General features: G+C 41.6%; 1 long non-coding RNA gene across 1 annotated transcript; it reads left to right on the top strand.

Annotated features, from left to right (window-relative positions):
• The first annotated feature begins 2,742 nt into the window (after positions 1–2,742).
• On the top strand, positions 2,743–26,227 carry LOC127500126 (uncharacterized). The gene is made up of 3 exons (XR_007926267.1): positions 2,743–3,477; positions 3,766–3,955; positions 23,944–26,227. It is a non-coding gene; the product is annotated as an uncharacterized LOC127500126 (long non-coding RNA).
• Positions 26,228–27,444: the final 1,217 nt, after the last annotated feature.

Here is a 27,444-nt window from a genome sequence, read left to right on the forward strand (position 1 = left end):
TAAAGTCAGTGAGTACATATGAGCACATACCTTGTTTTTGACAGTGTGAACTGTGGCTACTGTCGTTGAGTGAGTGCTGTTGACTGTAGAGAACTTTCTGTAGTTGGGGAAACAATATAACATTAACTGTCAGTTTTGTCATTTTATCTATTGAACCTAAATGTGTGCCTAGAAATTGTATACAAAAGCTTATTAAACCTGTGTGTGGTCACTACTTTTTAGATGATGTTTATTAATCCATTTAATTCAACTAGTTACTTTGTGACTAAATTTTAAGTCTAGGACAAGGTTGTCAGGTTTATCTCTACTTCTGACTAGTTGATGAATGGGTTAAGAGAACTAACTCTGAAGAACGGTTGGCCAAAATGTCATTATTGTAGTACTCCTTTGAATGTAAAAATATATTTTGATCTGCCAAATTTTAATCTCACGAGACAATGATTTTTAGTGCAACAAGCTTTTGAAGGAATTATTATTATTATTTTTTTTAAGTGCATTTAATGAAGCTTTTATAGTTATGTATACAAAATCATTTAGTCTTTAGTCTTTTTTAGGGCCCAAGCACAAAATGTGCGTGGCCCAGTTGTTTTCCTGTAATTTGCCATATCACCAGAGCATATGAACAATCACATTTGGTACATTTAATATTTGAAGAGTTTTATTAATTTACTAGTTGTGGCTCATGTAAATCATGGCCACGGGACATTTTTGACCAGTGGGTAAAACACAAGTTTGAATTGACTGCCATTATAAAAGTATGCAGGTGTAAATTAATTAATGTAAAATTAAGATTAAATCAAACAAAGTTAAAGATGACGACAAAAAAAAAAAAGTTTATTTTATTTTCCTCACAGTTGAAAAAAAAAATGTTGTTTTAAAAGTCATGGAGCTAAAATAGCTGTAAATACGTCATGGAGTGGGGTGTGGTTTAATTTCTGGGAAGCACGTGCCAGTCACCCCTTCACTTCTTGATTAAAGACGACACGTATGCACGCCTTGCAGCACACTCCGCAGGTTTCATTAGAGGTAGGTAAAATAAGTACGTTCTGTTTCATGGCATTGTATAGTATGTTTTCATTGTTGTAGTCGGGGGAACGGGGCCAGCACATCCACTGAAGCCGGAGTTTCAGCATTAAGGTAACCATTTAACTATGCATGAACTAACGTTAGTGCAAGGGTGACCAATCCTGCTCCTGAAGGCCCACTGTTCAGCAAAGTTTAGTTCCAACCCAAATTAAATCTGAAACAGCTAATCAATGTATGTCTAGGCATAATAGAAACTTCAAGGCAGGTGTGGAGACCAGTTGAAGCTAAACTCTACAGGACCGAGTTTGCACACCTCTGAACTTGTCTACATAATGATTATCGCATGTTCATATTGTTTGTTTCGTTAGTTTAGTGTTTCTTAAACTTAATCAGTGCAAGCCTATGTCATCCAGGCCGCTGCTAAAGCCAGAGCCGTTGAACGGCTAAAGCTTAGGGAACTTTTCTCAGCGCTGGTGGGCTAAACCAATCATAGTTATAGAAGTAGAGCAACGCTTCAAATTTCCCGCCCTGACCTGTGGTTGGACCATGTCGGTTAAATGGCGCTTATGTAAACAGGACGCTGTCAATCAGTCACCGCTGTTTTCTCGGGGAGATTCGGAACCGCTAACTGTTTTTCGGTGAGGTGGTTATTTTTGTATTTGTAATTATTATGGTATTTAGTTGTATCTATTATATTGTTATTAATTTCAACATATGTTATGATGTCAAAAGGCTAATTAATACTTACCAACAACTTGCTGACAAAAAACAACTTAAAGCCGACTTAACCAAATAAAATTTTAAATATGTAAAAAACGAATGCGTAATTAATAATAAACAGGAACGCTATATATACAAATGTTAGTATTTACAGATTACTGAGGTAAATTGTGAAAGAAATGTTGAGGGGTCAGTAGGTCGAGTGTACTGTAGTAAATCACAAGGGTCATCTGATACAAATGGTTTGTGGTCACGTGATTTATGAATGGCCTCGCGACGTGTCACTGAGCTGCATGTAGGAACCCCAATGGCACGTAATGAGCGTTTATTAATGTTACTGTATAAAGCTTAATAAATGTTTCTTCTCCAGTGGAGAACCATACTCCTATGCTTTTTTGTATGTGTAATTTTTGTGTTATTTATTTATTTTTTTATTATACCTTGAATGTTCGCTGGGTGTTCACCCCATGCATTTTCTTGCTCGTCTGTTTTGTATTTTGTATGTTATGCAATTTAGTAATTTTTCATAAGATTTTCATATTTAATGACTGGCTTAAAGTAGATTCTTTTAAGGAGGTTCAACTTTCTGACATCAGGTAAAATATTATCTTATTATTAATTTTTTCCATTGGAGGTCATGTACTTGAGACTTTGCCATCTGTTTTAATAATGTTTATTCTGCTTACCTGATTCAGAAATCTGGCCTGATGTTTGGCTGTGGTGCCTCCATCCTGACACTCTTCGGCAACCGGTCTTTGTATGGAGGCTAATATGATTGGCCGTCTGAGTTCCATCGTTTTGCTATAGGTCCAGTTGTCTCTTCTCCCACAAACTACATTTTCAGGTACAATATATATATATATATATATATATATATATATATATATATATATATATATATATATATATATATATTTTTTTTTTTATAAACTGCAACAACGATGACTGTATTTTATCCACAGATTTTCACCATACAAGAGTAAACCGGTCAGGCAGTCCAAAAATTGTAAAGTTGGTTGCTTGGCCATTTTTAATTTTCTTTTCTTTTTTTCTTAACATAGCACATACCGAAGAGTACCGAAGTGGTGACTACGGTGACTCAACCACGATACAGACCAAAACGTGAGTAATTTGAACCATTACACCCCTTTTACATAAATATTTTGCACCTTGTTTTTTTTCTTACACCATGTCTACACCAGACCGCAGCATTTCAAATGTGTCAGATAGCAAAAGTACTGTTAGGCTTAATTTTTTTTTATTTATTTTTTTTTCCCTTTATATCAGGCATGTCCTGTGCTTTATTCTCATTTATGCATGTTTTTTTATCGCTCTAACATGTCAGTAACTTTAAGTAGCTTTGCGCGGCATGGATATATTAACATACCACTATAAATGACATAGCAAAATCTTTGTTGGTAGAGACTTTATATTGTCACCACAATATATTATCATACCGCCAAAACCTAAAATAACATATGTGTGTCAGTCTCAATCAGGGGCCAGTGACCACCAGAGGGTCTAAGCAAACTTCAAATGGGGACCATTGGACCACTTGAGATGGATTAACTCAAATATGACCAATAATATTGTAAAGCAGATTTTGAGCTGATCTCCTTCATTCTGCTGCTAGCTCACCACAACCACTGGGGTGTACCAGCTATGGAAAGTGCAGGCCAAATCTTGGGTGTCCACCTTCCACCACCAAACTTCTTCCCATATGTAGACAAGGTAATGAATTGTTTAGCAGACTATTGGTATACATGAATGTTTTATTTTATTAGGGCTGCAACCAGGGATTATTTTAATAATTTAATTATTTCTCATTCATTGGATAAAAAGCAACATTTTATTTTTTGTGTATATTTGAAAAGCAAGTTATCATTCCCAGTGTTCAAATTGAATGTGGTGTGATCATCTGTGATTCCATTGTCCACCACATCCATGCTACCTCAGCTAAAGGTAAGGTGCGCAGTCACTGCTTTTCTTGGTGCTCGTGTTCTCGATGTTGCTGCGCAGGTATCCGCGATCCTGAATGGTGACAAGCATTGGAGCTGTAGTGCTCGGGGGTGAACGACATCAGGCTGCGGCAGACAGAGGTTCTGAAGAGGGACTTCAGGAGCCTGATTGCGACAGTATGCAGCACATCGTCTGCAACGAGGATCATCGTGTCCGGAAAGCTTCCGACATACTGACGAGGACATGAAAGGTTCAGTAGATTGTTTGCTTTAAATGAATGGTTAATGTCTTTGTGTAATGAACAGAAGCTGCTCTTTGTAAATAATTGGAATCTTTTCTGGGAGCGACCTAGGCTCTTCCGTGCTGATGGCCCTTTATGGACGAGGAGAGGCTGATTAATTGTAGACATTTTAGAATAGCATTTTTGACAAAATCTTAGTTACTCAAGGAAGATCATTTAAAATCAAGCTAAAACATCACTCAGTAAGTCACAAAAATATTAAACAAAAATGAATAAAACCAGGTATGTGTTTTTGGTTTTAAAGGAATAGTTCACCCAAAAATGAAAATTCTGTCATTAACTTACCATCAACTACAACAACAACAAAATACTATGGAAGTCATGGGGCCTATCAACTGTTTGGTTACCGACATTCTTCAAAATAACTTTAAGTAGAAGAAAGAAATTCATAGAGGTTTGGAACAACTTAAGGTTAAGTAAATGACACAATTTCCATTTTTGGGTGAACTATGTTCTTCTGCGTCAGCGCTTTGTGAGTGCGAAAGAGCGCGCAAACAGATGTTCATCAAACCGCTGCGCAAAGTTTTGTTGCGGTTTCCATGTTGAGCGACACGTTTCCTAGAAACGATGTGCAACAGGGTTTGAGATACGTTTTCTCTTGTTTGGTGGGTATGTCAAATGTCAGCCCAATCAGCAGCAACATGTAAACCACGCAGTATTAAAGAGACAGCTCGCACAATGGGTCCAAGTAAAGTCGTTTACAAATGTGTCTGCTGCAGCTTGGTATACGCAACAATTGAAGATATTAGAAGACATGTTTGTCGTAAGAGTTTTATAGTAAAAATACAGCATATTAATTCTTCAAAAAGAACACAAAGAATGGCCTTCTCAACTGCCATAGGCCCTGTCCACACGAACACGGGTATTTTCAAAACCGCAGCTTTTTCTATGCGGTTTGGCCGTTCGTCCACACGCAAACGCAGTATCCGGTAACAGAAAACGACCTTTTTTGAAAACTTCAGCCAGGGTGAAGATTTTTAGAAACTCCGGTTACGACATTGTTGTGTAGACGGTGAAACCGGAGATTTGGCTAGTGACATCGGAGTGCGCGTTGTTACTGCCTTTGTTTGACGTCAGATTGTGTCTCCTTTGTTTACGTGTAGCCAAAATATTGCTGCTAATTGTGCTAACAGGGCTTATAACGTATACAGATACATGCACATTTCTCCCATTATATTGCGGAATAGAGGCGATAGAATGCAATACTACGCAGGTCACTTGCATCCACCTCTTTTCTCAGCATAAATGACTGTTACCTCCCGTGAGGTGCATGCAGAACTCGCCATAATGGGACGTTCTAAAACGTTTAATGTGAAAAAGCTTAACGTGGCTTCATTTACTACGACAGTGTTATTAACAAACCAAACTTAATAAACACCTTAGCATACTATGTACAGAAAAGCAGATGAGCCCATAATATGAACGCAATATGTTTAATTACACATAAAGCATTTTCCTCCCATTACGCTTAATGTGACATTTAAAGTGACATTTAAAAGGCCAAACTTAGTAAACACTATTGTAGTGTCTGTTCAAAATCGGATCTGCCCGTCAACTTTAGAATCTTCAGAATGCTTTTAGCCTCCTGAACTGTGCATGTAAATCACGAATCGGCTCCGGCAAGTCCGGGACCAATTGCCCCATTGGCACCTTTGTTACCCCAGTAAAGAAAAACAGAACATATTCTCACCAGCTCCAGAGACTTCAAAGAGTCACCCTGGTGGGACTAAGGGTCATGTGGTCACAGACACTGGCCACAACCCCAATACACACACATACAGACACTCACAAACACGCATGGAGATTGTGAATGTACATTTATCCTCCAAATATGACTGTGCCAAAGTGTACCCGTCGCTGTATTTAAAGGTGCATGTATTTATCCCTAGTATATAAGCTTAGCTATGACTGTAGTTGTATTAGTTTTCTTCTAAACGATAAAACTCAAGTATAAACTGTATCTCCCCTTTTATGTCTTTGCCATCTGACAAGTTTGGTCTCATTGTAAAGCTTTCGTTATGCTCTAATTGAAAATGTATGTCACATGACTGTAAAATGCATTCTTCTATTTTTAATGGTACTTTGAAGAAAATGTACTTAGATCTGACACTTCATAAACCATGCAAATTAGGTCATAAATGGAGACAAAGAGTTTGCCCGCCAAAATCGCACCCTCATCATTGGCTGATGTACCCCAGGAGGCGTTCTGGTCTGTTGTCCTTAAAACACAATGACACGTGTCTTTTGTTTGTCTCTCGATTGTCCCTTGCCTTTTCACACACGTCTCTCCCGGACGTCTCGGCGACCGCGCTTCCATCACGCGCCCCCCCCCCCCCCCCTTCTCGGGACGACCATCGTTTTGGCAACAAGTTTCTTTGTCAAACCCTCTTCATCCGTCGCCCGAAGTCTTCACTCTTCATCGCCTAGGAGACAGACTCTTTTTCTTTATTTTCTGGTTATCTTACTCTTAAGTTAAACCCTTGTTTGAAAACCCGCCGAAGAACACCTTCTCGGAAAAGGACCAACACGAAACACGAAACGATCACAGCACCTGAACCTATGCAAGTATAGAACCATTCTTTTCAAAGCGTTTTAAGCTCGTTATGTAAGCTGAGTTTCCTTGCTGGCTCTCAAAGGTTTTAACTGTTCGTAAGTTGCCATTCCTTTGATCACCTCTGTTTTCTTGACTTTACTTTCGCTTTCTATATATGTGTATTGTTTGTGTATGTTTAGTAGTATAGTCTCTGTATCCGTAGTTTCATATATTAAATACATTATATTCATGCTCGATTGTTTGTTTGTTTTTTTTGCACATGCAACAAACCCAGGTCACTTTAACGTTTCAATCCAGTATCCTTGCTTTACGCATTGATGCTAGAATAGGAAGTCTTTCTCGTGGCCAGAGAAAAACCTTCCTTTTATAATCGGCTATGAAGAGCTAACGGTTTGCTGGACAAACTAATAGATTCTCTAAATTATTATCAAACCAGAACTAATCATATATGTGATTGATTATAATTCGTTGTAATTAATTAACAATATATGTATAATTCCCTCTCGGGTCGGTATATGTATTATAATTAATCATAAAGCTTTATGATTTATTATATTAATATATTTCACCCATAAATTAATTAAATACCTGTACGAATTGCTACAGATTATTTGGTGGAGAATGCGGGCGACGTTTTAAACTTGGTTTTGTGCGTGAGCAACCCAGAATAATTTTGTGTGATTTAATGTGTATATGCGCGCCTTATTGAGTGAGCCGACAACGCGTCCCTCATTCTGAAAAAACGTTAACAAGCTGCTATTTGTGCCTAAAAACACTGTAGTCAATTGTTGACCGTAAAGTAAACTGCAGTCCAATTAATATTTCAAACTCGTATCTGCAAAGGGCGACAATCTTTTTGCAATATACAGTTTAATATTAATTTCCGCTTGAATAAACGAATTGAATCGTATTCAGCGTAATTTTTGAAAAAGAGCTGTGACGAGTTTCTCACCGACTCTTTCTGAAGGCCTCATAATTGTAGCGCTATTAAATTTGAATTACTGTGTCGTCCAATAATTCAAAATAGCGTCTCGCTCCCTGGGTAACGTCATTGGCATAGCTAACCAATCACGTTACCTCTTGCAAAGTTTATCTGAAATCCGATTGATGTGTAAAATTTGGAGCAGTCACGACCTGATCCAGTGTGACTCGTAACAGCAGCGAAGAAATCCTGCAAAGTTACATATTCGTGTGCACTAAGTTTGCACAAACAAGGGGTCCACTAATCCCCAAAATTGTGTACCCGTAATAAAGGGGCATATTAGTGTCCGGTGAACTGGCACCAAAGAATCCGCCGAGATTCTAAAGTTTGTAACCGTGATAATGCAGTTAAATCAGCCGTAAGGGAATCAGAACCCCACAGACGCGCTAATTTAAAATATCACGAATTAAAGTAGGTGGATGCAGTTGGATCTGTTCAGGTGTGTGGCACCCCTCCCTACTTCACTGTTGTGTGGACTCATTAATGCCATCGTGTGGACGTTCTGGGTTAGCTCTGCTCTCCATACGTTGAGCTGAAGTGTTTTCAAATTCCTTTTGGCTACTATTTCACTAATTCCATTCAAAAAGTGAAACTTGTATATTATATTCATTCATTACACACAGACTGATATATTTCAAATGTTTATTTCTTTTAATTTTGATGATTATAACTGACAACTAAGGAAAATCCCAAATTCAGTATCTCAGAAAATTAGAATATTAAGACCAATACAAAGAAAGTATGTTTAGAAATCTTGGCCAACTGAAAAGTATGAACATGAAAAGTATGAGCATGTACAGCACTCATTACTTAGTTGGGGCTCCTTTTGCCTGAATTACTGCAGCAATGCGGCGTGGCATGGAGTCGATCAGTCTGTGGCACTGCTCAGGTGTTATTAGAGCCCAGGTTGCTCTGATAGTGGCCTTCAGCTCTTCTGCATTGTTGGGTCTGGCATATCGCATCTTCCTCTTCACAATACCCCATAGATTTTCTATGGGGTTAAGGTCAGGTGAGTTTGCTGGCCAATTAAGAACAGGGATACCATGGTCCTTAAACCAGGTACTGGTAGCTTTGGCACTGTGTGCAGGTGCCAAGTCCTGTTGGAAAATGAAATCTGCATCTCCATAAAGTTGGTCATCAGCAGGAAGCATGAAGTGCTCTAAAACTTCCTGGTATACGGCTACGTTGACCTTGGACCTCAGAAAACACAGTGGACCAACACCAGCAGATGACATGGCACCCCAAACCATCACTGACCGTGGAAACTTTACACTGGACCTCAAGCAATGTGGATTGTGTGCCTCTCCTCTCTTCCTCCAGACTCTGGGACCTTGATTTCCAAAGGAAATGCAAAATGTACTTTCATCAGAGAACATAACTTTGGACCACTCAGCAGCAGTCCAGGCCTTTTTGTCTTTAGCCCAGGCGAGACGCTTCTGACGCTGTCTGTTGTTCAAGAGTGATTTGACACAAGGAATGCGACAGCTGAAACCCATGTCTTGCATACGTCTGTGCGTAGTGGTTCTTGAAGCTCTGACTCCAGCTGCAGTCCACTCTTTGTGAATCTCCCCCATATTTTTGAATGGGTTCTGTTTCACAATCCTCTCCAGGGTGCGGTTATCCCTATTGCTTGTACACTTTTTTTCTACCACATCTTTTCCTTCCCTTCGCCTCTCTATTAATGTGCTTGGACACAGAGCTCTGTGAACAGCCAGCCTCTTTTGCAATGACCTTTTGTGTCTTGCCCTCCTTGTGCAAGGTGTCAATGGTCATCTTTTGGACAACTGTCAAGTCAGCAGTCTTCCCCATGATTGTGTAGCCTACAGAACTAGACTGAGAGACCATTTAAAGGCCTTTGCAGGTGTTTTGAGTTAATTAGCACCTGTAAATGTTTGTTGATGGTTATGCTTTTCAATCGTGTTTGGAATGTGGTTTACCGATTTAAATTTGATTTAAATACGTTTAAATTTTAAATTTAAATTAAGTTTCCCTTCCAACAAGAGAATTCACTTTCTGAAAGTGCTCCCCCTGGTGGACACTCCCAGATAAGTTAGTTCCCGTCTGAGTGTTTGTCCCTTTTCCTGCTTTTCCTGTGTTCACAGATTTTCTCTGTTCTATGTTATTTTATTGTATTCTACTGGATTTTCTTTCATTATACTTTTCCCTCTCTTTCCCCTGAGTTATTTATTTATTTATTTATTTATTTATTTATTTATTTATTTTTTCTTTTACTTTGGAAATTCCTTTCTTGTTATTACTTACTGTTTTATTTTTATCCACTCTTAGGTCTGTGTCCTGTTTGTGATTTGCTGGTAACAGCATTCTCACACCCAAGCTTCCCTTATTTTATACACTTATTTTTAAATTTAATTAAACATTTAATTGACACTACTTAATTTTAAATTTCAATCAGTGGGCATTTTGCTCATCAAGAAGCAATTCCGTTTAGGGAATTCTCAAACAGGGAAGACTTTCTCCTTTCTTTTTCCCATTCTGTTATTCTACGCACTTATTAAAATTCAATTGTACAGAGTTTAATTCAAATTTGAATGAAGTGCCTCTGAATTGTTGTTTTACCTTGCCTTATTTTTTTCTGTTCTGCTTTTAGCTAATTCATTCTGACTGTCATTTTAGACCCCTATTCTTTTGTCCTACACACTTGATTATTTAAATTCAGTTTAAACAAGATTTAAATTGAGATTTAAATTTACAATTAAGCTGTGTTTGCGTGACCACTTGTGTATTGGCAAATAGGGCCCTCTAGCGATTGGTGGTGAGTTGACGTTTGTTCCAGTGAGTTCCAGTGAGCGGAGTAAACTAGCCTGGCGGAACCCCTTTTGCTCTTAAGCCATACCACCCTTCTAGGTTCTATGACGCGACAGCGTCCTCGTCAGGCCCCATCATAAACCCTTGCTGCGGTAATAAGCTGAAGTTTCACTTCTCCCCTCTAGCCCTTCTTGCGGTATTTTATTGCTATTCTATTTTCATTCCTTCCTATTTGTTTACTGTTCTATTTCTCATAAATTGCAGCCATCCTGTTCTGTTCTGTTTTTCTACTGTTTGTCTCTTTCAGTTCACGTAAAGGCAGAGCCTGTGAGAGCCATCACGGAAGCTGAATAATAGATAGACGGCCGAGCAGCCAAAGTCATTAGTAGACTTGTAGAGCCCCGCCTGTCAAGATCTTTATTTAAATCCAGCACTCACCGGCACAAATTAACCCACGTGGTCGTTCCTGGCCATCGACAATAAGTGTCTGGCCTATATTCCACTAACTGTCTGCACCGGTTAACTGGAATCACACACAAAGTTCAGCTAATTACGTATTACGTAACCCGCTAGTCCTGCGCGAGCTTGCATTGGTTCTTTTTGTGCTGTCTTTCTCTCGTCAACAGTAGAGCCACTATGTCGCGAGCATCCAGCCCTGACACCCACTGGGATCATCTCGAGACCTGGTTGGGCGTCATGACCAACGCATTCCTGCCCAACGCCGCCGGTGACCTCCAGCACCTGAGCCGTGAGCAGTTGGACGGGACCTAAATCGACTAATGGCCCACGATCCGACGCAGAGCTACAACCACAAAGAATGGGCCAAGCTCATTGGCGGCCTTGCCCACAACCTCATTGCCCAGGTGAGGCTTAGCGAAAGGAGCAATGCTCTCCTGGAGCAGGAAGCAGGCGGCGCTCAAGCTTCAGGCCGCGGAGGCCCGAAGAAATCAGGCCCAGACTCAACATCACCTCGATCAGCTACTCCTCGAGACCCAGGACCAGCGTGGGACAGCGGATGAATCCGACCCCGGGCTACAAGAGGAGGTAGAGAGACTCCAAAAAGCCCTTGCAGAGGTCCACCTGGAGGCGGAGCGTAAAGAGCAGTTGGGAAAGGAATCCAGGGAGGAACTAACTGGAAAACTCCAACAAGGTGAAACTCTCCTAGCAAGAGCAGAGATCGAACTGAAAGAAAGGGACGCTAAGGCCCGGGCCTGCGAAAATCATCTTAAACAGGCCCGAAGTGAGATCCTTGCTTTGAAACAGCAAAGAGACTATTTAAGAGATGAATTGGACACTGTTCACAGAGAACTGAAACATTCTTATAAACTGCAAGGTGACTTGGGAGGGGAAGCACACTTCACAGAGTTTCTCCTGGCCAGTAGGCCCAGTCAAGAATCCCTAGTTCAAAAGGGGGTTGAAAGTCCACTGCCCAAGATGCCACCCGCGAGCGGCCAAGAACCTTCTTCAACAGTAAAAGGGTGGGAGCCTCTCCAGAAAACCTGTGCCACTAGCTACGGCATGGCTCCCAAAGAGCTGGACAAGCTAGCAAAGAATATCCCCACTTTCACCCCAAACCCAGCAGGGGGCGTTGACGTGCATGCGTATTTGCAGGACATTGACTTTCTGCTGCAAAATGTGGCCAACGTGAATGCATGGGACAGGTTGTACCTACTCCGAATCACGTCTAGCCGTGATGTGCGCAGCTTTCTAGATCGGCAGCCAGAAGCTGTCAAATCAGACTACCAGCAGCTGCGACAGGCTCTGATCAGAGAGTTTTCTGACCCTGAATCGGACCAAGGGCTCCTCGCGGCCATGGACCTTAAACAGGGCCGACTGGAAACCCCACAAGCATACTACAACAGACTACGAAGGGCCTACTTTGGAGCATGTAACGAGCTAGGAATGGAGGAAGATTTCAACTTTAAGACTTTGTTTCTCCGAAATCTGCATCCTGCGGTGAGTCATCATCTGGGAGTCTTGGCCTGCCCACGGAGTATGTCTACTCAACAGCTGCGAGATTTAGCCCACAAGGCTTATTCTAAGCAAAAGGCTGCATCTGAAAAGACTGTTAAAAATCCAACCATTTACCCGGTCTCTGATCACTGTCCAGAACTGGCCCTAGAGGGCGCACACATGCACCACAGTGACAGACCATTTAACAGAGAGTCAAGACCGTTCCCGGCCAACAGAGGGCAACCTCACTACAAGGGTGTCCGTCCCAAGCACCAGACTGGGCGTTCTGAAAGAGTCTGGGACAAACCCCGGCCATCCAGCAACCCAAAGGGCGGCGCCACATGGGAGGCCAGCCGGCGACCCATAAATGGCAGATCTTCATCGGCCAGAACTTCAAGCCCCGACCGCCAAAGACAGAACGCCTCTCGACATGCACCGAACAAGCCCAAGTCCGAGCGTTCACAGGAGCAGAACAGTGCAGCTATGTCTGAGTCTGCAGAGATCCTGAAGGCCCTAAAAGAGCTGATTCAGGAAAAGCACCGCAAGGAAGACCAGAAAGGCAAGCCAGACTCCTTATGACTAGGAGGGAAACCTACCCCCAACGTCGGCCCCGACAACCCTCCAACAGAACCTCACACCCAAATCACTGCTGACCAGCCACTAACCACAGAATCAGTTAGCGCATCACTAAGTGACCGCGTCACCCAGCCACCTCAGCCGACGACTGCACATCCAGAGCAAACCAACCCACGTCATCACACCGACGACCAAGACTCCAAGTTACCAGAAAGTGCTGTTCTGGTTGTCTGCCTCCCTAACGAACCACATGACACCAGCCCCACTTGCTTACCGGTCAGCACCCAAGCCCCGGTACCAAGACTCCTGGGGAACCTTATCGAAAAGGGGGTGGCCCGAAAGCTGTACATAGCCATCACTGTGGAAAATTATGTGAGAATTGAAGCCCTCGTAGACACCGGAGCAGATCTCACTCTGATGTCAACTAACCTTTTTGAAATACTCAGAGATAAAGCCAAGAGACAAAATCGGACTCTCAAACCACAAAGATGTGAGCTAAATGTGCAGTCGTACAGCCAAAATCAGGTCCAACTTGAACAAATAGCTCCCATTCATCTAACCATCGGGCCAATGAGCTTGGTACACCCCGTATACATTTCACCAATGGACACGTTTCCCTTGCTCATTGGCAAAGACTTGCTAGATCGCTTTGAGCCCTTATTGGACTTCAGACAACTGAAAATTTGGGCTCAAGTACGAGAACCATTGCCCTTCCAGTCACCCAGTTCACCTGAGCCAGACTGTCAGGTCACAGAGGTCACGGGAAATCTTGCAGCTAGCCGCAGGAACACCATCTTAGCACCAGAGCAAAGTTCAAGTTCGCTACTCTGCACCCTTCAACTCACCACAGACTCTGACTCCTTCTGCCCCAAGGTCATAGCAGACCTGCAGCTGAATGGTTTAACAATGACAGACATTGTTCTCGCACTGTGGGCAGACAACTCAGCGATCAGCCACACCCTGTTCGATGCTCTCACTGGAAACACACCGGACCTCCCATTTGCCAACAAGCGCACCCGTTTCCCTTTAGACTGTCGCCTGTCAACCATGACGACAGCCAAGGGCATCTGCGCTCTGAACTTGAAATGGAACGGCCGCCTTCTAACCCATTACTTCCTGGTCCTTCGGGACCTAACGCATGACGTCTACATTGGAGCAGACCTCCTGATCCGCCTCAAAGCTCATGTGGACATTATTAATGGGGTAGTGTGGGCTCCAATGACTTTACAGTCCCCTGTTGTTCCCGTCAACACTGAAAACCTCATGTCTGGCCAGACCATTCCAGAGGTCTGCTTCCTGGTCAACGAACAGGAAGCCGTAGTACCTGCTTACACCAAAGGGGTCGCTGTTCGGCTCAACATGAGACGTGGTCAAACCCTAAACAACAAGTTGGCTTTCTTCCAACTTTCACCCGAAGGCGTGGAACTTGGAAGCCACCCCCCTCACTGAAGTGTCATCCCGTGTAGTCCACATTTTATTCAACAACTGCACGGCTACCGACCTCAGAATTCCCAAGGCCTACCGGCTGGGATGGCTAGTGAGTCATGACTTCCATGATTTTGAACTCATGTTACCAGTCATTGGGTCAATACCAGCTGCAATGATCCCAGAAGGGAGCTCAGACAACACAGTGTTCACAGCACCCTTCAAGACCATCTCCATCACTTCCATCATGCCGGTACCCACAGAACAGGTGTGCAGAACGGAGCTGATGGAGGACCAACACCTTGCGGTATACACAGTCTCTAACCAGCCTGCCTGTGATACGCATGAAAGCATTGCACCTCTGACAGCCAACTTGACAGATGACACCACAACGGAGGAGCCATTCCCAGGGTTTGAGTCTCAAGTCCAACAAATTCTGAAAGATGCAGATGCCCTAAAGAATGATGCAGACCGTCAAAAACTCAGACAGGTCTTGTACAAATTCAAAGCGTAATTTGCAAAAGACTCTTTAGACTGTGGCCTCACTAACCTTCACACGGTGCGCATTCCAACACACCCAAGTGCTCCTCCCACCTTCGTCAGACAGTACAAAATTCCCCTCACCTCACACGAACCAGTGCAGGAGATTATTCGTTCCATGGAAGAAAAAGGTGTCATCCGCCCGTGCAACAGCACCTACTCAGCCCCCATCTGGCCCGTTCTCAAACCAAATGGCAAGTGGCCACCAAGCGTGGCATGGTGCCGGACCAAGGTCGACTACGTGGGTCTACTCATTGGTTCCCAGGGCATTGAACCGCAGTCCAGCCGCATCCAAGCTATTCAAAACATCCGGCCTCCCACTAATGTCTCAGGGCTATGCAGTTTTCTAGGTGTGTGCAACTACTCACGGCAGTTTATAGAGAACTACTCAGACATTGCAAGACCTTTAACTGCTCTGCTGAAAAAGGACTGCCCATTTGTCTGGACAGAAACCCAAACAAATGCTATGAACGAACTGAAACGACATTTGTGTACAGCTCCATGTCTGGCTTACCCGGATCCACAGAAGGAGTTCTACTTGGAAGCTGGATTCTCCAAGGACTGCCTGAGTGCTGGCCTTTACCAACGGTATGACCAAGACAAAAGAGTTGTAGCATATGCCAGCAAGACACTTCTGTCACCAGAGTGTAAATACTCAGACTGTGAAAAGGCTTTGCTCTGCACCGTATGGGCCATCCAAAGATTCTCCAACTACATCGGAGCGCAAAAGGTTATCATAGAGACCTGTCACCAACCTGTCACCTTCCTCAACAGCCAACACATCCGAGATGGCGTAGTCACCAACTCACACATTCCCACGTGGCTGATGGCCCTCCAGGGGCGCAACGTTGAAGCACGATATGCCCAAAATCACAGGTCTGCACTGGGCGACGGCTTGGCTGCTTGCCAAAACTGCTCTGATGACACACCAGCTTCGACACTGGAGGTAGAAGTACCTCAACAACAACAACCAACCTGTCACAAGTACTTCGAAGAGAATGCGTGCCAAGGTATGCCCACTGCCTACGTCGATGGATGTTCCTACAACCATGAGGGCATCCTAAAGGCAGGTGCAGGGGTGTTATGGTTAAACGACCAACCCTGCCCACCACAATACTTCAGGTTGGGTCCCCAGTCATCGCAGTATGCTGAAGTAGCAGCTATTCTCATAACCCTCCAAATCGCATCGACCCATAACATCAAAGAACTCCTCATTTGCACAGACTCAAACTACACCAGACTCAGTTTCACATGCCACCTTCCGGGCTGGAAACAGAATGGCTTCAAAACCGCAAACAACAAGCCGGTCAAACACCAACACCTTTTCCAAGCATGTGATGACATCACTCAAACACACGACATGATTGTTTACTGGAAAAAGGTGAAAGGACACTCGAAACAACCAGGCCTTGACAAAGACTTAAATGACCAAACTGATGCCCTTGCCAAGACTGGCGCACTACACGGTAATCTATGGTCACCCCCAGCCCAATCACCCACCCTCGGTGTGGCAGCAATAACCCGCAGCCAACGAACTGGTCCGACAACGGTCCCCACCTCACAGCCACTTTCACTGGCTACACAAATTTCCAGCAATGACATAGCTGACCTTCAAGCCTCCGATCCCTCCATACAAGATATAAAAAACCACCTCTCAGACCCCTCCAACCACCCGATCACGCAGTCTGACTACACAGCCTATCCCGGCCTCAAACGACTACATGACGTCAAACACATGCTGCGTGTGAAACAAAACATTCTATGGTATGCCCCTGATGACATCACTGCACCAAGGCTTGTAGTGCCACAGAGCCAAAAGGGGGTCATGCTAATGTACGCCCACGACGCACCATGTGCTGGACACCATGGCGCCAGAGCCACTTACGAGACACTGAAACAAGTGGCATACTGGCCCGGCATGCAGCAAGATGTGGCAGAGTATGTCAGAGAGTGTTTGGTTTGCTGTCAGTTCCAACCGGCAAACCCAAATCACAGAGCTCCACTGCAACGCAGAGGTGTCACATTTCCTTGGTTGGACCTCCAGATAGACTGGGTGGGACCCCTGACCAGATCGACAAGAGGTAACAGGTACTTCCTCACAGTCGTGTGCCAATTTACCAAGTGGGTAGAATGTCTCCCAGCGCCTAACGACACAGCCCAGACCACGGCATACCTCCTGATGAACCACATTTTCACCAGGTTTGGACTTCCACTGAGAGTCAACTCTGACAGAGGTACTCATTTTACGGCCGAGATCATGCAACAGATTTGGAGACTTCTGGGCGTTCAAGCCCAATTGCACATCAGCCATCATCCGATCGCCTCAGGCCAAGTGGAACGGTCCAATCAGACTGTGGTTAGCATGCTGAGAAAGTATGTGTCGGCCAACCAGAAAGACTGGGATGTGAAACTTCCTCTGGTGCTCATGGCCATCAGAGCCACTCCGCAGGAGTCAACTCGGGTGTCTCCCTTTGAACTAATGACTGGGCGACAGATGACTCTGCCGCTGCACCTGCTGTATCAGCCTGGAGACTCCAGCCTGGTCACCGCCTACACCACTCACCAGTATCTCGACGAGCTACACCGGCACCTAAGAACAGCGTTTGCTTTTGCCCAACAACTTCAAAAAAGCGCAGAAGGCCAGAAAGCATATTACGATCGCAAGGCGTCACACCAGGAACTGGATGTAGGTGACAGGGTCTGGTACTACCATTTCGCCCAGCCACCCAAGACAGCCTCCAAGCGGCTGTCAAAGAAACTTCTTCCCCACTGGACGGGACCTCACGAGATTGTGGACAAACTCTCCCCGGTGGCGTACCGAATCAAATTAAGCCGGGGACAGAAAGAACCAAGTTTCAAATGGGTCCACCGTAACCAAATTAAGAGACATGTGGCTGCTGACAGAGAAAGGTGGGGAGGGGCCAATGCAAGCTAAACTCAGTTGCAATCCTCAGAGCGAAAAGACTGTCCTCACCAACCAAGGACATCCCTCGCTGACCAACTGTGTGTCTCCCGATGGACGGAGGACTCCCTCACTCATGCAGAGGCCGATATCAAGCACATGCTCACCCAGCTGGAGAAAATGACTGTCACACAAGCTGAGTTAAGTGGACATAACCGACGCACTAAACGGTTTTTGGGAGCTTTGCTCGGAGCCGCCGCTGCCGTCGGGACCCTGTTTAACCTCTGCGTGTCTAGTGTCAATGCAGTGAGCCTAGCCACCGTAAGACGGCATGTGGCTGAGATTCAGACCGAGATTCCACAGCTGAGAGACCAACTCATAACGCAGAGTCAGACCCTACAAACCATCGGCAAAACCCTGAAAGGCACTGTGGTGGTTCTCAATACCCACAGTGTCATGCTGAACCAAATGGTGAACTCAATGAAGCAACTGTTCACCGTCTTCCAAAAAGACTTTGCCCAAACTCAGCTGGTCACCACTCTGATGGCAGACATGCTGCGGGAAGTGAGCTCCTCCATGGATAGCTTGGCCATGGGTAGGATTCCCCCATACCTTGTGCCCCTGAGCCTCGTCCAAACCGTGCTGGCCTCTGCTACCATCAGACCCACAGACCCTTTTCAAACCCACCTCGCCTACTCTCTGGGTAGTGCCATCCTACTGCACGTCAACCCCGAACAGAGTGAGGTGGCCTTCCTCCTAAATCTACCCATCATTGAATCAGATAACATTTACCGACTCAATGTCGGGTTTTGGCAAGGTAACACCCATATCAAGATACACACACCTTTCTCAATCCTCAGTTCCAGTTCTGGATCTAAGGTGAGGTTGTGATTCTTGAAAAAGGCTGGGATTTCCAGTTCTGACTGGTTCTGTCACTGTCTTAGTACATTAAGCCACATTAAGCATTTTTCACGTCAAGCGTTTTAAAATGTCATAAGCAGTGACTGGGACAATGTTGTTGGTGTGTGTTTTTTTTTTTTTTTTTTTTTTTTTTTTTTTTTTGTCGTATTGAGCAAAGCAACGCTTTAGATTTTCCTGCCCCGCCCCCCCGCGGATGTTGTCAGTCACAGCTGTTTTGTGAGGAAAGGAAAAAACGCGCCTTTAAAAACAACTTGTAGGCATTTTATTTTAATGACGACGTTTGTGATTTTTGTTATTTAGTGTCTGTGTATACATACATGTGTAAATAATACTTATTTTGAATATAATTAAACTTCAAGACATCAAAAGGCTGATTAATACTGTATACATATACTTACGAACTTAAAGCCGACTAATAATGAACTAGTAAAACAACAGTAGTAAAAAAACTTGTAACAACTGAACAGGAGCGTAATATATACAGTTGGTGCTATTTACAGGTTATTAATGTGGGAAAATGGATCAAAAAAAAATGTTGTGTACAGTAGGCTGAGGAAATCACAACGTTCATCTGATACAAATTATAACGGTCATAGGAATGGATATGGATAGATATATATATATAGATAGATAGATAGATAGAGAGAGAGAGAGAGAGAGAGAGAGAGAGAGTATATGGTCACGTGACATTCATTCATTCTGTTTATTTATTTTTTTTTAGCTAATTTTGTTTTTTTCTGAGCTAGGTGCTAGGAACTCAATGTGCTCATGATTAGAGCACTTATTAATTGTGCTACATTTTAATGTATTGCTTAGTGCAGGGGTCTCTTTTTGTGATTTGAAAGCTGCCTCAAGGATATAATCTCAAGGGCTACTCGTTTGTTATACTCAAAATATTTAATTGTAAATATAACAAGGTGTTTTTTTATATAGTTTTATCACCATTATATCACCATTATGTTAGACATTTTAAAATATCTTTATTCTGGTAGTTATTAATTTTTTTTTTTCCTAGCATAAAATTTTATTAAACAATTTAAAAAAAAAAATTTTTTTTTTTATAGGTTAATCCTGAAAAAATGATGAGAATATATTTTAAAATGTACATTTGTAATTTTCTCTCTTTTTAAATCACTTGCCTTGAATATTTAAATGCCCCACAATTTAAGTGGAATACAATGCAGTTGAGTTTGGTCTTGATAGCCCTTTCTTTAGCTTATATTTGTAGGTCATGGTAACCACAGGTAAAACCATGCATCACTACACAGGAAAAAAAAAAGTGTTTACAGTTTAACGGAAGTTACACCCATAGTTCTTCCAAAGCACTTGTGGGGCGTAGGAAAAAGGTGGACAAACCTATGGAAATTATGAAAGATGGTAGCCTAAAAACACATTTAATATAAATATAAATGCAAAACAAACTGCCACAGCTTCATCATAAAGTAATAATGCTGTAATTATATTCTTATTGTATAATATTGAATTTAAAAAAGACAAGTAAACAGTAATAAAACAAGAACAAATGAACAAATTACTAACAATAGCACAAATAAATACAATAGAATAAAGATAGAAATTAAATAGACTGCTTTTTTTTTTTTCAGGTTGGTCTAACAGTAGTACTCAGATAAACTGAATAAAAAAACAAAGTAATCAAATGTAAAATAACATTGGATAATCTTCATTGTAAAAATGAAATGCAGATTAATCAAAGTTACAGAAGTTAATCAGTCAAGAGCAGTAAGTGATTTTTTTTTTTTTTTTTTTTTTTTCCTTTGTCTTTTGTTGTTTAACAACAAGACGTGACGAATGCACGGACACATTCTTCCTGAACTGTTTTATGTTAATACTCACCAAGATGGGCATTGTGACATTGTTTCTGAGTGTATTTGACAATTATTAAACCGCGAAAAAATTGGAGACGTTGTGATCTGTCATTCGCACCCTCACAGCTCTCCTTCACAGATACGTGCTGCACTCTTTACTGCCTTTCACAGGATTGCGCTCGCACTCCGTCCGGAGCTCTCAACCGTTTTGATGAGAGCCCACGTTTGAGCTCTCCTCAGGACAGCCACTTCTATTTACATGAGCAGATGACAGCTCTCTACAGAATATTGAACTATCCCTTTAAGTAGTCCTGTCCTGCATTATATATTTACATGCCACTATAAAAACCAATGTTTCCCAATCACTGTGCTACGGCACACTAGTGTGCTGTGGAAAATTATCAAATTCCAAAAAAAAAAAAAAGTAAAAATAAATGAGACTATACAAATAAGAATACATTGGGTACGAAAAGTATTCAGACCCCCTTAAATTTTTCACTGTTATATTGCAGCCATTTGCTAAAATCATTTGTTAACTTTTTTTTTTCCTCATTAATGTACACACAGCACCCCATATTGACAGAAAAACAAAGAATTGTTGACATTTTTGCAGATTTATTAAAGAAGAAAAACTGAATATCACATGGTCCTAAGTATTCAGACCCTTTGCTGTGACACTCATATATTTAACTCAGGTGCTGTCCATTTCTTCTGATCATCCTTGAGATGGTTCTACACCTTCATTTGAGTCAAGCTGTGTTTGATTATACTGATTGGACTTGATTAGGAAAGCCACACACCTGTCTATATAAGACCTTACAGCTCACAGTGCATGTCAGAGCAAATGAGAATCATGAGGCCAAAGGAACTGCCTGAAGAGCTCAGAGACAGAATTGTGGCAAGGCACAGATCTGGCCAAGGTTACAAAAAAAATTCTGCTGCACTTAAGGTTCCTAAGAGCACAGTGGCCTCCATAATCCTTAAATGGAAGACGTTTGGGGCGACCAGAACCCTTCCTAGAGCTGGCCGTCCGGCCAAACTGACCTATCTGGGGAGAAGAGCCTTGGTGAGAGAGGTAAGAAGAACCCAAAGATCACTGTGGCTGAGCTCCAGAGATGCAGTCGGGAGATGGGAGAAAGTTGTTGAAAGTCAACCATCACTGCAGCCCTCCACCAGTCGGGGCTTTATGGCAGAGTGGCCCGACGGAAGCCTCTTCTCAGTGCAAGACACATGAAAGCCCGCATGGAAGGACTCCAAGATGGTGAGAAATAAAATTCTCTGGTCTGATGAGACCAAGATAGAACTTTTTGGCCTTAATTCTAAGCGGTATGTGTGGAGAAAACCAGGCACTGCTCATCACCTGTCCAATACAGTCCCAACAGTGAAGCATGGTGGTGGCAGCATCATGCTGTGGGGGTGTTTTTCAGCTGCAGGGACAGGACGACTGGTTGCAATCGAGGGAAAGATGAATGCGGCCAAGTACAGGGATATCCTGGACGAAAACCTTCTCCAGAGTGCTCAGGACCTCAGACTGGGCCGAAGGTTTACCTTCCAACAAGACAATGACCCTAAGCACACAGCTAAAATAACGAAGGAGTGGCTTCACAACAACTCCGTGACTGTTCTTGAATGGCCCAGCCAGAGCCCTGACTTAAACCCAACTGAGCATCTCTGGAGAGACCTAAAAATGGCTGTCCACCAACGTTTACCATCCAACCTGACAGAACTGGAGAGGATCTGCAAGGAGGAATGGCAGAGGATCCCCAAATCCAGGTGTGAAAAACTTGTTGCATCTTTCCCAAAAAGACTCATGGCTGTATTAGATCAAAAGGGTGCTTCTACTAAATACTGAGCAAAGGGTCTGAATACTTAGGACCATGTGATATTTCAGTTTTTCTTTTTTAATAAATCTGCAAAAATGTCAACAATTCTGTGTTTATCTGTCAATATGGGGTGCTGTGTGTACATTAATGAGGAAAAAAGAAATGAACTTAAATGATTTTAGCAAATGGCTGCAATATAACAATGAGTGAAAAATTTAAGGGGGTCTGAATACTTTCCGTACCCACTGTATATCATCACACTGTTGGGCCGAAACATGTATCTCTATTTCGTCATTGTATCAGTTATGAGCTAATAAAATTTATACTATTGGTCATCCCTTAAAGTTTGGAGTCTGAGATCTCTGCTTGTTTGTAGTGCAAGGGTAAAATAAAGAACTGAGGTTTGCGTAAGTACAGGATTTTCCAGAAAAACTGTCCTTTAAAGCTAGTGTTTTTTGTATTTGAAGAGCCGAGAATTATCTTTGTCTAGTTGAAGCAAATGGTTTTAAATATCCTTTGTGTAGCGCTTGATCATATCATGAGGTTTTGATCATGAGATTTCAACAACAATGAAATGGAGCGCCCATAAGCTACAATAAACTTTATATCCTGTACGTTGATGAAAACGTAATGGGATGCACTTACTGTCTCAGATGCGGCTGTTCCCGTGACACAATATATCTCTTTCATTCGCTGGTCAAAAACTTTGTAACTCCATTTGAGCTTGACTTTCATAAAATGATAATATTATGACACGTGCAAGTGTTTGACCATAGCTATATAAAGCCACAATAATTTAATTATAATGTTTAATTATAAGTTTTCTGCCCGACAGCGACAATATGTAAATTTGTTTTTCACCAACAACATCGTACTATGACCTTATTGTGTTCCTAGCTGAAAGCTCAAGTTTCACATTAAATGCGAGTACTACTTTTAATATATCATCTACTTTTATATGCCATTTGAAGCAATTTTTGTGCAGTTTTGTTAAATTTTTATGTAGTGATGTGCTGTGGAATTTATTTACTTATCAAAAGTGAATAAAGAAAGGTTGGGAAACACTGATATAAACAATATAGCAAAATCTTTGAGTAGACATTTTCATTGTAGCCATGATATATATTGTCATATTTTATATTTTGTCATACCGCCCAACCCTAAACTAGTGAAAAAGTGAGTTGTTTTTTTTTGTTTGTTTTTTTCGACCTGTGTCTCCACAGTATTGTGATCACTGTCCGTTTTCTTCCATGTGTGCGATTGTTTTGATTATGAGAGCATGTTTTAGATCTGTCAATCATATAATATCTCCTGCTCTTACGTATATAAAAATTGATTGTATGGTAGTCAGAGCATTGTTCAGTTTTATTCGTTACTCAGCTTTCACAGCAATGCTGGTAAATGAGCAAAAAAAAAAATATATTTTTTAAATAAATATATAAATATTGTGAGAATCATGTTCATCAATCTGAATTCATTGGCACAGCTGTTGTGTGGTATCTATTACTGAGGTTGTTCACAGGATTGTGTGCATGTTGCTGCTTTGTACACAGTGTTCACTGCCCAATATTGTTTGTGAGAAATAAGTATTTTAACCCACAGTAAACTTGTACATTATTTCTTATAAAATGCTCTAACATCTTTTCCATTTCTTTTCTCCGCCAAACAGCTTTGGAGATGGTTCAACCTAGATGCACAGATCTACCGCTAGCCCAGCTTCATTCCCACATCTGGCACCAAAGATTCATTAAGTGCAGTCCATAACCAGTGTCTGCCATGCACGGTCTGTTCCTTGTCCATTGCAAATGTTATGGATTGTTATATTAGAGCTCATTATAATCTTTATTTGAGACTGGTGTTATGTAGACCCCCCCCCACTTTTCCTACATTAAAGTGTCTTCTTTTTTTTTTTTTTTTTTTTTTATTGAAAGATTGTTTTAATGTTCAATCAACTTTGGGACATAATCAACTCTGGGAAGTTAGTATAATTAATTCTGTAAGGCACTATGAATCAAATGAACCTTTGTGTAGCGTGTTTCCTCCAAAGGCTTCTTCCTCATTCCTCCTCAAACATCAACAAGGGTCTTCTTTGCTATTGTCACCTTTTGGCTTGCTCATTGGAGTTTGTAAGCATCATTATTTAGAACAAAATATGAATATGAAAATTGGTAGGTGTTACACTATTTCAGTGCATGAATTAAAGAACCACCTGACACAAAGCCATGGATCACCCCTTATACAGAGCATGGTAGGCTAAGAAAGGTCTAATTTATGCTTTCTGCATAACGCAATTATGTGAACCACACCTAATAAGCAGGTAGAATTACAGTTCGTTTGAAACTAGCTTTACCTCAACTTGGCTGGCAATTTTTTGCATGTACTTTTTGTCTGAGGGATCAAGCAAAAAAAGGGTTAGATGAACAAACTACAGGCTGTGTACATTATGGGTTCCAGAAAGTGTTCATGTGAGCTTGTATTTTTATTAGTATTTTAATTTATATATACTGATTTGTAACCAGATTATGATGAAGTCACCCTTTGCAAATCATTTAAAGCATTTTAAAAACTTAAATCCATGAATGCAGTGCCTTTTTGATTATTCTAAACCGAAAGCAAAAAATCTATTAAAGTTTAAGTGCAATATGTAAAACTAAATGTATCAGTGAAACTTAATGTAGAATCTCCAAAATAGGCATAACTATTTTTGTTGTTGTTTTTACACGTTATGTAGGCTACTTGTTGGGGAAAAATGCAACAATATGAATTTGAGGCTTGTCAAATTGTATGCAGATCAATGAATTTCCGTGTCAACACTGGATGCGGTCTCAATGTAATTGTAATGTTATATTATTGTAAAAACGTATGTCAAATGAACAAATGAAGTGGTAAACCTTGACAAAATGTGATTTGTAATGATATTATAAGGATTTATATAGTTTAAAAGGGATATTAAATGACAAAACTTTGAAAAAAAACTTGAAATCTTCAACTATATTAGTGGCCTTCTACTGCCATCTGGTGGCAAATGACAAATTCAGGAAATTGCCATTACAAACATAAGAACATTGTCATTCAACACATTTTTAGAGGTAGCTATGTCCCGATCGAAATTGCTTGTTTAGAGTCATGTCACACGTGCTTGCTTATTTTCAGAAAGATATCTTTCTATAATGTCTTATGAGCATAATTTTCTATAATGCTCAGATATCTGAGCATTCTTTGAAGAGATATAGGCTTTCAGGGACACTTGGTCAAGGCTACATTTTGAAATGACCCTTTTATATCTGCTAATGGAAAAGTTCAACTTTTTTTTGATCATTATTAAACAACAGAGTCCAGAGAATTGTACTGCATTGGTTTTATTCAGATTGAGCAAAAAACCTATGACTAGTATGCAAAAGTAGGTTTTTCAAGAAAATATTCTTGAATGAACGATTTGATTGACAAAATAAATGATGGGTAAAGAAATGTTTACTGCAAGTTTCTTTAAAGTTTCACATTACACAATGTGGCACAATTGTCATTAATACTTCAACAAAATTTAAGTGATGAATTTTGACAAAATGTGATTGTAATGATTTTATCAAGTCTAAATATGCATTATAGAACAATATTAGTGAGTAGTATGACAAAATGACTACTTTAACCAGTAGGTGGCAGCAAAGGACCAGTCATTGGCTCACTTTCATTTTAAAAATGGTCTGTTTTTGGTTTTGTACATTTTCCATGTTAACTCCATTAAACATGATTACACACACACAACTTTTGTTGTAGATATTTGAAATACATGATAGGTAAGAAAATGCTTAGTGCAAGTCTGGTCTTTCTAACACTAGAAGAATGAATGATGAATGGGAATTTGGTTTTTCGCTTATATCTCGGGAACAGGACGTCGAAAAATTCTGAAACTCGGAGGGTAAATAGTGCTCCACGGACCCTGTTGAACGAGACCATCGCGGGGGTAGTGAGTGGTCGGGGGCGGGAGTTACGCCTGATCAAATGCATATCTTTTTGTGCTTATATCTCGAGAACGCCCAGGCCAAATCTCACCAAACTTGAATCGAATCTAGTCGGGGAAAAGGCCTTTCGAACGAGCCCTTCCACGGAGGTAGGGCTCGGGAGTTACGGCCGTTAAAATTCGGGGGTCCCGCGAACTAGTGATCTAGTGGGGCCGCGACGGATGTGGCCGCTCAAGGGCCCGGAGGGGACCTTGTCATCCGAGTTTGAGCTCGCGGGGACTTCTCGGTTCCTGAGTTAGAAGCAAAAATTGGATTGATGGAGATTTCATTTAATCATAGGAACATTGTCATTTTTCATCATTCTAACTGTTATAACTTGTATAACTGTTGCCCAATCTCCACGAAATTTTTCATGCTCATTTAGAACCATATGTGGCATATGCTCACCTATTTTCGTGAAGTTCTGAGTTTTCGTTTAGGATTTATAGGCTTTTGAGTATATTTTGCCACACCCATTTTCTAAATGACCCTGTTATAGCGACCTAAATGATGAAGTTCAACTTTTTTTGATAATTATTGATCTAGAGAGTCCAGAGAATTGTCCTGCACTGGTTTTGTTTCGATCGGGTGAAAAACCCAAGACTAGTTCACAAAAGTAGGTTTTTCATATAATCATGAATATTTAATGAACGATTTGATTGACAGCATTGGTTCTTGAGGCAAAGTTGTTCAGAATGAGGAGATCTATCAAATGATATGGATATTGTCTGTATGTGTGAAACGCCACATGATTACAGAGGCATAAAACTCGTTAGCACCAACTAGTGGCCGATTTCTTTCAAAATTTTTACAGACCTCTAGGACCATGAGTCGAACATGCCCACCGAGTTTCGTTCCGATTGGCCTCCGTTAACCTTGTCTAATAGGTGCTCAAATTTCATTGGCCGATGACGGCCATGTTTTTTGAGATACGCCAATATCCTCATAGACTGTCATGTCCCCTTAGACCAAGACACTGCATACCAAATTTCAAGTCAATTGGATTAACGGTTGCATAGTTATAGCTGTTTTCATGTTTTTTTCAAGTTATAGCACCACCTAGTGTACAATCGACGCGATTTTTTTTATCGTGACCAAAGATTTAGCCCCTACATATATTTACCGAGTTTGGTGCAAATATCTCATTTCTTTCTTGAGTTATAGCCATTTGA

This window comes from Ctenopharyngodon idella, chromosome 18, assembly GCF_019924925.1.
Source record: "Ctenopharyngodon idella isolate HZGC_01 chromosome 18, HZGC01, whole genome shotgun sequence".
NCBI classification, from domain to species: domain Eukaryota; kingdom Metazoa; phylum Chordata; class Actinopteri; order Cypriniformes; family Xenocyprididae; genus Ctenopharyngodon; species Ctenopharyngodon idella.